This window comes from Ambystoma mexicanum, chromosome 2p (assembly GCF_040938575.1).
Source record: "Ambystoma mexicanum isolate Mex_15411 chromosome 2p, UKY_AmexF1_1, whole genome shotgun sequence".
NCBI lineage: Eukaryota > Metazoa > Chordata > Amphibia > Caudata > Ambystomatidae > Ambystoma > Ambystoma mexicanum.
The window spans coordinates 528431294-528444135 of record NC_090923.1 but is presented as its reverse complement, the minus strand read 5'-3'; the positions used below and the strand labels follow the sequence as shown (position 1 = coordinate 528444135).

The 12842-nt window shown below is 44.8% G+C and overlaps 1 pseudogene; it reads left to right on the top strand.

Annotated features, from left to right (window-relative positions):
* Positions 1–3163: 3163 nt before the first annotated feature.
* Positions 3164–4142, top strand: LOC138567757 (platelet glycoprotein IX-like; annotated as a pseudogene).
* The last annotated feature ends 8700 nt before the right edge of the window (positions 4143–12842 follow it).

The following is a 12842-nucleotide window of genomic DNA, read 5'->3' as shown; positions in this document are numbered from 1 at the left end:
TAGACGAAATATGGTATGTAGAAAGACATTAGCCATGTGTTGAGCCGATGGAACTTGAGGTAGGGCTAAATTATGTGCCGTCTTAGTAAAAGAGTCCACAGTCACCATTATGGTGCTCTAGTTATTTGATAATGGTAAGTCAACAATAAAGTCAGTGCTGATGGGTTGCCAAGGGGCAGTAGGTAATGCTGGCTGAACCAACTTCCCCAAGGGGAGTCTCCGGGGATTCTTGCTTTGTTGACAGACATTACATGCAGCCACGTAATCTCAGACATCCCGTTGCATAACAGGCCACCAGAAATGACGGCTGATTTTTTCCATCGTGACACAGACTCCACGATTACCAGCTGTTTTTGAGTCATGGCACATCTGCAAGACTTCCTGTTGCAAAGAAGGGGTGGGTACATAGAGCTCATGCCCATGAGACAACAGTCCTTGGCCTTCATGAAAGATGTTCTCCTTTGTGGTTTGTTGTTGGCTCAAGAGTCACAGTGGCCGATGGACCCTCTGTAGAAATGTGGAGATCATAAACAAAAATGAAGCTTCAGGCAGTAACTTTCTCTTTTTGCATACCTATTTCGATGTCAAGATGTATACATGACAAGGCATCAGACATTTGATTGTCCACTCCTGGCAGAAAGGTAGAGAAAAGGTATATGAAGCAACTAAGTAAGCTCATCAGAGTTGTCAGCTATTCTGGCATTCTTGCTGTTGAAGAACCTTCAAATTACGGTGGTCGTTTCAGGCTGTGACTTGGTATTTGGATCCCAACAGAAGATGACACCATTCTATACAGGCCTGTTTAATTGCCAACAGGTTCTTCTCGAGAACAATATAGTTTTGTTCGGAAGGCGACAAGGTCGTTGAGATAAAGGCTATAGGATGCTCGCCATCATCTTCAAATTGTTGTTTCAGAACTGCTCTTATTAGGGAATTAGAGGCATCTGTTTCTTATATGAATGGCTGGGTCTGATCTGGCAGTTGCAAAATAGGGGCCTGAATAAAATGTTCTTTCAACTCCTGGAAAGCCTCGTTGGCAGATTTGTTCCAGTGAAAACACACCCCTTTTTTTAAGAGGGCAGTAAATGGAAGAATCTTCTTAGAAAAGTTAGGGATAAACTTACGATAGAAATTAGAAAAGCCCAGAAATCTTTGTATGTCTTTCACAGAATGAGGTTCCTTCCATTCCATAATGGCTTGCACTTTTCTAGGATCCATAGAAGCAGCCACTGAGGAGAGAATAAATCACAAATAACTCACAGAAGCCTGATGAAACTGGCACTTATCCAGTTTGGCATAGAGATGGTTCAGTAAAAAGCGAGAGAGCACTTCACCAACATGGGCTTGATGTTCTTGTAGGTTGATGGAAAAAGTCAGTTTGTCGTGCAGATAAACGACTACAGAGTGTAACATGAGGTCTGCAAGAAGATGATCCATAAATCGCTGGAAAACCTGGGGAGCATTTGCCAGAACAAAAGGCATCACATGGTATTTGAGGTGGCCGAATAAAGTGCAGAAAACAGTTTTCCACTCGTCACCACTATGAATCTGGAGCAGATGGTACGTGCCCCTTAGGTCCAGTTTAATGAAGATGGAAGCTCTCTGTATGACCTCTAATGATGTCTGGTATCAAAAGAAGTGGATATTGGTCCTTGAGAGCGATTTATTTCAGTCCACGGTACTCTATACATGGGCGTAGCTCAGTTGTGTCTTTTTAGGCATAAAAAACTTTGAAGCCCCTACAGGTGACTTAGACTTTGTAATCAATCCATTCGGAAGGATTGTCTGAAAATATTGTTTCAGCGCATCTTTATCAGGTTCCAACAAGGTATACATCCGTCCAATAGATACTGGAGTATCGGGCAGAAGATGGATGGTGCAATCCTCAGACCCATGAGGAGGTAATTCCTCAAACTCTTCATCAGAAAACACCTGCTGATAAGTGTGATATTCCGGTGGTAATAAATGCAGCAATGAGATGATCTTTTCTTCCTTGACATGCAGGTGAGTGCAAAATCCAATATCTCCCTGACCCAAACAATGTGAAAGACAGTATTTTGAACCCCAAAATAAAGTGCCTGCTGTCCAGTTCATCAAAGGATTATTTTGCCTGATCCAAGGGAGACTCACTATTATGGGATAATGTGCAGCCTTTATCAGGTCAAATCTGATGGACTCTGTGTGTGAAGAAATCTGCAGTTATATCTCTGATGTTTGTACTTTTATGGGTCCCAATGATAAAGGGGATCCATCCACACCTTCCACTGAAATTAGTACAGGAGTCCGTTCTCTTTAACACTCGATGTTCTGAGGCCCAATGATCATCTAGAAAATTACTGGCATCCCCACAACCTATGAGGGCAGGAACATCTGTGACAAGCTGATACTGAAAGTATAGGTCTACTCTGAGTTGGCTGGTACATTTGGGTATCAGGACTCAGGAGCCAGGCGTAACCCCCTTGTTTCTACGCTAGGTGAAAGATTTAAGGTTTGATTTAAACACATATTTCCATCTTTCCCCTAGTGCAGCGTGCAGCATTTCCTTCCAGAAGCATGATCATCATGCACATTGTACATGCATGGGCGTCCAAGCACGCCCTTAGTGTGGTGTGGGTGTGGCCCATGCTTTGTTGCTGAGCTTGAAGGGGGAGCCCCCATCATCATGGCTCGCAGGGAGGGCACCCACATTTTGTGTAATGCCACTTGTCTCACTGCCCGGGTGATGGCTGGCCTAGGAGCAGTGCTTAAGAGATAGAGAGGGGGAGGGGAAAGGAAAAAGCCAGAAAGAGACAAAGAACTAGGACGACAAACACAGTGCCGTCTAGGAGCAATACAGAGAAAAAACAGACACTAAAAGCATTAAATATCCCTCCAACAGAGCACAAAAAAGGCCCAAAACCCTTTCCCAAGTATTTGCTGTGCAGGATGGAGCCAGATTGATGTAGGAAAACGGGGGAGTAGTAATAGAGGGCTGTTTACAAAGGCGAGGGTCTCCTGAGATGGACGAGCATGGGGTGCAGGCACCATAGTTGTTAACTGACACCAATATTTAAAGTTTGTAGGCAATGCAAAGGTTTTACTAAACAATTACGTTTGTCTATACAATTCAACACATATCATCTAATTTGCCTATTCTAATTTTTGAATGCCAGTAGCTACTACCATGTCTTTTAAAATGATCGGACAACAAGAACAACCTTTTTCTAAAACGCCACCTTTCTTTTGCTCATGTATGCAGATGTTCAAGGCAAAGCCATCGACTGTTGGCCTGCTTTCCTTGTGGTTTCTGGCGGGCATCATCCATGGTGACATATGCCCTCTCTCATGCATCTGCACCACCATAGAACGGAAGGGAATGGTGATCGACTGCAGCTCAAAAAGGCTCCACGAGGTGCCAGATCTGCCCCACAACACAATCAAGCTCTACCTTCAGAACAACAGCTTGACCACAGTCCCTGCTGGTCACTTCGACAACCTACCTCACCTATTGGAAGTTGACCTCTCCAGCAATCCTTGGATCTGTGACTGCCAAATATTATACCTCAAGCTGTGGCTCGAAGAACAGCACTTGTCACTGAACCATGGTGAGGTCAGATGCATGACTCCAGCTACGGCTTGGATGAAACCACTTAACAAGCTGACTGGGAATTAACTCATAGGTTGCAGGACGCCCTGGCCAATAAGCTGTCATGAGTTCTTTGGCCGGGATCTTGTTTTGATCATTTTAGCATTACTTGTTCTTGTTTTAATGTCCATCGCAGTCTGGGTTGCGAAAAGAATGTCTTGCTCTGTGGCGATGTACGAGGAGTTCCCTAGTGCACGATTGTTGCAGAGGTACAACACAGATAATTTCAAATTGCAGTAATTGAGTCTGTGTGACAGATCATTCCACTCCTACTCATATGCGGTTCCACTGTCTCCCAATAAATCCTTTGTTTCCAAAACTATTGTACATGATAATGCTGGGAGGTGATTGCCTTTTTGAGTTGCATCATCAATTCTTTTAAGTGGGTTTTTGTGTTAATTTGTCCTTCTTTATTTTTCCAGCTGAGTTAAAAACACATTTCAACATGTATGATTAATCCTTTTTAGGCCTGAAGAGTGTACTAAAAAAAACAAAGAACCACCTACTTCTGAGCAGACATTTTGGAGTCTGACAACTCCTGAAAATAAATGTTTTTCAGACATTCCATGAGCTGGTATTTCTCTGTACTTTTCTACCATGCCAAAATTAATATATTTTGTGTAACTATGGAGTAGTCCCTTTCAGAGATGCTGTACCATTGTGTTGCGTTCTGACCTGGGTCTCTAAGCCTGAAGTTATGAGAAGCTTAACTCTTTGAAGCCAGTGTCTCTGCCAAGGGATCTCTTCCATGGCGGGGGGTTGAAACTGGGTCTGTGTGCCCTTGCTTTACCAACGCAAAAGTGTACAATCGCCTCACTTCAGAGGAAAAAGATCCTAGAAATGACGCTTGCCATCTTCACCCATCCCCTTCTCCCCCAACCCCACATAAAAAAAAGCAATTCTAGAGAAGTCTCAGAATTGCAGATCTATCTCGGGTCTCCACTTTGAGGAAAAAAGCCTTAAAACTGGAATTGGATTCCAAGGTTTCCTCCCATCAGGAAGAAAATCACATCCTCACTAGCAACAAGCTGGATGTGTTTCCTTGTGGTGGGACCGACATTCTCCTTTTGAACTTAAGCAAGAAATTCTGCAAGGGCCATAGTCCTACTCACTCTCAGTGGATTTTGATGCTATCAATGACATCCTCCTCCTCTGTTGTCTAAATGATAATGTAGGAATGAGTAGAGCGAACTTGCTCTTGTCCTTCCAGGTAAACCAGGTAAACCAAACCCACCTGGTTTAATGCCAACCTTTTCTCCCAGAAACTACAAACATCACCTGCTCTGTGCTCTAAAGGAAAGGACAACATGGCAACGGATCTTCCTTAACGTTTACATGACACCCTGACAAGCATCCTCAATGCTTAAAACCTAGGCGGGCATTTATGTCAGTGACATTCAGATCCACCTCAAAATAAGGGAGGAAGCTGGAAATTCCAGAAAGTGGTGACCGGTTTCACACATTCAATTGAATCTATGTGATCACTGCACCGCCCATAATTCCGCCGACGAAAATGTCGACAACCATTATGGCATACTGCAAGTGGATGGGGAGTGGAAGGTGTGGATGTATGTTTGGAGAGGGATTTTACAATTTTGAATAGTTTCTGTGTACGGTTGGTGGCTGATTGGAGCTCTTGGCATTGTGTATGGCTGTTTTGTATTTGTTGCTGAAGTGTTTGGGTGGTGTTCTGGTTGTGGGGCCTGGGTTATTTTTCAAACCCGTTCTAGGTGTCCGACTTCCTACTTGATAGAGAGGAGGGAGCTGTTCCACCATGGTTTATGTTGTTGGCTGCAGGGTTTTTGTGATTTGAGGGGGGGCATTTTGTTGAGTGCCTGTGTGATGATGGTGTTGTAATTGCTGATAAGAGTGGGGGTATGTGCAAGTGGGGACAATGGGGTGGTATGAGTGATGCTAAGGCTGTGCCTGTAATCTGTTTGGTTTGTCTGGTTGGGGGTTGAGGGGGATGTGTGGGAGGTGGGGGATTTTGTGTGGGAGAGTGAGCGTGTAGGGATATCAAAGTGGACTGACCACAACACCCCAATTGGATCTTCCACAGAGACATGATTTTTGCTTCAAATCAAAAGGTCTGGGGTGTTAACAGCTGTGTGCGTGGGGGGTAGGTGATGAGTTGTGTGCAATCGCAGGAGATGAGTGAAGGATACTCTTTTGTATGTAGTTTCTGTCTGGATGGAAACCACCTCAGCTGAAGTCGCTGGGGTAGGTATTGATTCAAAACATGCAGGTTATGCAATTAGTTGTTTGAGAGGAAGAGTTCTGTTTGGATTGTTGGTTTTGTGCTTTGTAGGAGACATGTTTCGTGACAAACATGGGATTGCAGGAAACAAATAATGCATAAGGGAAAAGATAATTATAAGAACGCTAGCTTTTTCAACCCTTTGCTCTGGACAACCAAGCAAGTGGATGCCCCAAGGAAATCGCTTAAAATCCCAAAGTAACCCGCATGTACTTCAGCATGAAAGAGATATAAACAGGAAACAGGAAGCCAGGAGTAAACGTTTAATAGTTTGTTTTGTAGTAATCAAAATTAAGTGAAATCTCCATAAAGGTGTAATTATAAGGTGACGCACAACATGACTTCTTATTGAAGCATTTCTTTCGTCCTACAATAGATTCACAAATGATCTACTTGTTTTGCATTATCACTGAAAATATCTGAGATACTGACCAGTCCTGTATGGCACAATTTGTGAGGTAAATAATAAACCCAAGACTGACCTGAGTAGTGGTTGTTTCTTTCGTAAGTAGCTGGAGCCAGGAAAGCGTGATAACGGAACAATGCCTCCGAAGGCGTTCATAGCCGCAGTATGAACTGTGAGCAATGTGCACCCAATGGGCAAAGCCCAAGGGGAAAAACCCAATTCAGGGAAAACCCTGCGTACTCTGCTAAGTTGAAAGCAGTCCAAAAAGATTCCTAAGAAATTATGGTATCTGGAGAGCGGATGAGCAGAATACCACGTGAGCAGTAACTAGGTATGAACCAGGATTACACCAGTGCTGCAGCTGAATAGGATCCGGGGGTGGTCATGCAGCAGGTAGGAGAAGGCGAAAGGAGAAAACAGAGCAGTGGGGATGAAGACAGTGTCAAATAGGAAGCCAGCAATAAGGAGAGAAAGCAGAGGGAAGAATGCTGTAGCGAGTGTGGAAGAAAACCAGGGAGCATACAGCAGTGCCGAGCAGGAACAGCTGGGAGAAGACAGCAAAGTGAACTACGGGGGCGTCAGCGCAAAGGTAAGTGAAGCAACGCAAGGAACCCACCAAAATCTTCTGATTATAAAGCTGGTCAGTGTTAGGAAAGATCTCCTCAATGTGTAATTTTCCCTCCATTTGTGGACCCCCCAAACTTTTTGCTTTTGTTTGACTATCCTATCCTGACTTTTTCCAGTGGACCACAACCTTCAGCTGCACTCCCCTGGGCCTTTTCACACTTTTTATGAGGAAACAGACATGTTTCCCTTAGTCTTCGACTATGTGGCCCTTTCTTGGTAACTTTTAACAGTGCACAATGTACCTTCAAGTACTGTGCGCTGGGGTCCTTTTTGTTTTAGGGCCCTAGACACCCTCAAAGGGTTTTTTGGTGAGTGTGCCTGGGACAAACTGGTGGCAGCAGGTACTTTACTTAGTGTTTTACGTCTTTTTGCTGAATCACCTTGCGTTTGCTGCGTTTGGTTCAAGACTGTGGCCAAGTCCGAAAATGGCAGAGCCACAAAGTCTTTTGTTCTGTCCCATGGCCATTTTATCCCTTGCCTTCACCCAGCTCTAGTAACCCGGGTTTTCCTTATTTGGGCATGCAGCATCCTGCGAAAACCTGCCTATCACGTGTGTGTGCCCATGAAGCGGGTTGAGACTGTCTGGTCCCAATTCACACTACTGGTACCAGTGCCTGAATAACTGGGACCACCATGGACCATGATAGGTCCATGACTGGGATGCCTGCATGAAAGCAGATCTTCGATTGGAAGTCCTCGATTTTGGCACCAAGCTAATCTTGGCCAAGAGAAGGGGCTCTGCATGCATTCCAGGTCGATCACCTGAGTTCTCTCCGAACTACAGAAGGAGCCAAGTATCCTGCAATGAAGAAACAGACTTGTGGAACGGCCGCAGATGCTTGGGAAGATTTGACACCTTTCACCCTCTGCTGTCCAGTCGGACTCCTGTTTTCTTAATCGATCAAGAAGGCCTGCCATGGTGTTTCACCCTTGTGGAGTAGTGGGAACAACTACTCTCGGCTTACCCTGCTTACCCACCAAACGAGCCCCTCCAGAAGTGTTACTGAGCCATCCAGTGAACTGTCCAGCTCTACCTCAGGGTATCCTGCTGAATCACTGCCGTCTTGAGTGGAAGCCTTAGACTTGTGGCATTGCTTGCTTGTGATCCCTCTTCTGCCAAATTCCACAGGCCCAGCTCCTCTAGGAGAGTGGTTAATGCTGCATCGATCTGTGATTCCTGCATCACTACCTGTTGGTGACAGTCACAGTAGGTGTCTTGCTGACCTGCTCTCCTGTGCCCTGAAGCCTGCTGCACTAGAATTGTCTTTGTATCTCCTTTGGAAGCTGAGAAAAGGCAACTGTCCCGTCACGGATGATCGTTCTATCATGCTGCCGCTGAGAGCAGGAGCACTGCGAAACTGCAGATTCAAACCTACTGGAGACCTCGACTAAACTGGAAAAGTTTGGTCCAGGCTGTGCCAAGGGTTGGTGAGTACTTGCATCACTTACTGGTGGCCCCCTGGCACAACCTATATCTTTTATGCACGAATATCCCTAAAAAGGTATCCACTTTTGGCTGGGTTAGCCTGCGCTCTCTAGCTATTCTCACCATTTGAAAACTGCTCTGCCACCAACGGCAGGACCTACTCGAATAGTGGGAAACCATTCTGCATACCTCATGCCCCGTCCTTACTTGCTACAGCTCTCCCAAGAAGACCCGCTTTTCATTCTAACTGCACGATTGTGCGTTTTTATTCAAAACTATACTGTTGAGCACAGGGCTCCCCACTTCTTAGGGCTGGACTTGAAAGTTAGGGAACGACTCTGAAGAATTGTCTAATTCTCAGAGTGTGTTAACACACCCTTCTCTTTACAGGTTGTGGCTGTGTTTTACTCATCTGTCGCATTAGGAAACTTATTGTATATATGTTATATAGTAGAGTTTTTTGTGTGGTAACTGTTTTCATATGATTAAAGTTTACTTGTGTCTATTGACCCAGCTGACAATAAATGTATAGATATTTTTTATATACACTTGTCTAAGAGTAATTTGTGGTTAGCTAATGTGTGTGCTCATTGTGGGCTTCCGATCACTCTCAACCCTCCTGAGACTTAGGGAGTCATTACGAGTAGGGTGGTAAGGGATACCAGGCATCGGTAAGGAGACCAGTGCCGGTAATCCCCTACCGCCCTATTCTGAGGTCCCTTGGAGGGAACCGTAAGGAACGTGTGGTCCGACCACACATCCCTTAAGGGTCCCGCTAAGGGCCAGGGTGCTAATAACAGGCTTGCAATTCACGAGCCCGTTATTAGCATCCTCCCCATTCCCATTTGAGCCCTATGGGGGCTCAAATGGGAATGGGGAATGGTTTGTTCAATGGGGACTTACCGGTCCCGCCAGGGTCGGACTACACCGGTAAGTCCCCACTGAACAACACCGATGCCGGACCAGTTATTGGTAGCAGTCATGGCGCAAATAGCGCCATGACTACCATCAATATCGTAATGAGGCCCTTAGTCTTAACCACCTGCCAAGCTACATAAATTGGTCTGGCTTGTCCAGAAGGTACCCCTGTTTCACTAAACCAAGGGTGGCCTCCTAAACTTCTGCCCACAAGGTCAGAGATTAGAAATCCATCTTAACAGGCAGATGTTCCAATCTCATGACACAGCGCCGTACAGAGCGTCCATCTTGGGAAACACTGGATTGCTACTTGCAGTTCCCCTTACAGCATATGCAGAGCACCATCTTGTGGAGTTATAGACACCATGCAGGTGCCTCGTCGACCATGAAGTGGAGGAAGTCCTGAGAGTATGCCCCCTCCGATGGGGTAAAGGTCCCAGCTTCCAAGGGTGAAGTCTAAAGCAACCCCACAGGAGGAGCCGGTCATGTAGCACTGTGGCTGGCTCTCAAGTACGGTCAGACGGTCAATAAGATATTGCAATTGACCCCTGTGGTAACGAGAATCATATAGATCCTTGACTTTATATTCAGGTCCAAAGGCGGTGTCAAGAGGAGCCGGAGCTCTTGAGTCCTGTCTGCGAAAGTGATCAGAGACATGCGGTTTTAACTGTGAGACATGGAACACCGAATGTATCCTATACCAGGAGGGAGTTAACTGGATCTTTAAGGCTACCTTGCCGACAAGTTGTAAGATCTTAAAGGGACCAAAAACGCATGGTGACAATTTGGAGGGCACCACATGGTGGGGTAAGTAGCGAGAAGAGAGCCAAACCAGATCACCTATCTTCATTTCTGGAGATGCTAAATGTTTTTGATCTACATGATGTTCACTGATGGCTCTGGCTTCTCGCAATGCCTGCAAAGCTAGAGCCTGAGCATTTTGGATCTTGTCAATATGCTCATCAACAGATGGTGCTTTAGAACCAGAGAGGGTAACCGAAGGCATGCAGATAGGATGGAATCCGTAGTAACAGAAAAAATGGCTAACTCAAATAGCAGTATGAATGGAGTTGTTGTATGCAAATTCTGCATATGGAAGTAGATCAGCCCACTTGTCATGAGTGGCTGAAACAAAACAGCGTAAGTACTGCTCCAATAATTGGTTCAACCTCTCTGTCTGACCATTTGACTGTGGGTGGTATCCTGTGGTTAAGGCCCTTTGAACACCTAGCGATTTGCATAGGTGTTTCCACAAACCGGAAGTGTACTGTGGTCCTCGGTCTGATAGGATGGTGATAGGCAAACCATGTAGACAAAATATGGTATGTAGAAAGACATTAGCCATGTGTTGAGCCGATGGAACTTGAGGTAGGGCTAAAAAATGTGCCGTCTTAGTAAAAGAGTCCACAGTCACCATTATGGTGCTCTAGTTATTTGATAATGGTAAGTCAACAATAAAGTCCGTACTGATGGATTGTCAAGGGGCAGTAGGTAATGCTGGCTGAACCAACTTCCCCAAGGGGAGTCTCTGGGGATTCTTGCTTTGTTGACAGACATTACATGCAGCCACGTAATCTCAGACATCCCGTTGCATAACAGGCCACCAGAAATGACGGCTGATTTTTTCCATCGTGACACAGACTCCACGATTACCAGCTGTTTTTGAGTCATGGCACATCTGCAAGACTTCCTGTTGCAAAGAAGGGGTGGGTACATAGAGCTCATGCCCATGAGACAACAGTCCTTAGCCTTCATGAAAGATGTTCTCCTTTGTGGTTTGTTGTTGGCTCAAGAGTCACAGTGGCCGACGGACCCTCTATATAAATGTGGAGATCATGAACAAAAATGAAGCTTCAGGCAGTAACTTTCTCTTTTTGCATACCTATTTCTGTGTCAAGATGTATGCATGACAAGGCATCAGACATTTGATTGTCCACTCCTGGCAGAAAGGTAGAGAAAAGGTATATGAAGCAACTAAGTAAGCCCATCAGAGTTGTCAGCTATTCTGGCATTCTTGCTGTTGAAGAACCTTCAAATTACGGTGGTCGTTTCAGGCTGTGACTTGGTATTTGGATCCCAACAGAAGATGACGCCATTCTATACAGGCCTGTTTAATTGCCAACAGGTTCTTCTCGAGAACAATATAGTTTTGTTCGGAAGGCGACAAGGTCTTTGAGATAAAGGCTATAGGATGCTCGCCATCATCTTCAAATTATTGTTTCAGAACTGCTCTTATTTGGGAATTAGAGGCATCTGTTTCTTATATGAATGGCTGGGTCTGATCTGGCAGTCGCAAAATAGGGGCCTGAATAAAATGTTCTTTCAACTCCGGGAAAGCCTCGTTGGCAGATTTGTTCCAGTGAAAACACACCCCTTTTTTGAGGAGGGCAGTAAATGGAAGAATCTTCTTAGAAAAGTTAGGGATAAACTTACGATAGAAATTAGAAAAGCCCAGAAATCTTTGTATGTCTTTCACAGAATGAGGTTCCTTCCATTCCATAATGGCTTGCACTTTTCTAGGATCCATAGAAGCAGCCGCAGAGGAGAGAATAAACCACAAATAACTCACAGAACCCTGATGAAACTGGCACTTATCCAGTTTGGCATAGAGATGGTTCTGTAAAAAACAAGAGAGCACTTCACCAACATGGGCTTGATGTTCTTGTAGGTTGTTGGAAAAAGTCAGTTTGTCATGCAGATAAACGACTACAGAGTGTAACATGAGGTCTGAAAGAAGATGATCCATAAATCGCTGGAAAACCTGGGGAGCATTTGCCAGAACAAAAGGCATCACATGGTATTTGTAGTGGCCGAATAGAGTGCAGAAAACAGTTTTTCACTTGTCACCACTATGAATCTGGAGCAGATGGTACGTGCCCCTTAGGTCCAGTTTAATGAAGATGGAAGCTCTCTGTATGGCTTCTAATGATGTCTGGTATCAAAGGAAGTGGATATTGGTCCTTGAGAGTGATTTATTTCAGTCCACGGTAGTCTATACATGGGCATAGCTCAGTTGTGTCTTTTTAGGCATAAAAAACTTTGAAACCCCTACAGGTGACTTAGACTCTGTAATCAATCCATTCGGAAGGATTGTCTGCAAATAATGTTTCAGAGCTTCTTTCTCAGGTTCCAACAAGGTATACATCCGTCCAAAAGGTACTGGAGTATCTGGCAGAAGATGGATGGTGCAATCCTCAGACCCATGAGGAGGTAATTCCTCAAACTCTTCATCAGAAAACACCTGCTGATAAGTGTGATACTCCGGTGATAATAACTGCAGCGATGAGATGATCTTTTCTTCCTTGACATCCAGGTGAGTGCGAAATCCAATATCTCCCTGACCCAAACAATGTGAAAGACAGTATTCTGAACCCCAAAATAAAGTGCCTGCGGTCCAGTTCATGAAAGGATTATTTTGCCTGATCCAAGGGAGACTCACTATTATGGGATAATGTGCAGCCTTTATCATGTCAAATCTGATGGACTCTGTGTGTGAAGAAATCTGCAGTTATATCTCAGATGTGTGTACTTTTATGGGTCCCAATGACAAAGGGGATCCATCCACACCTTCCACTGAAATTAG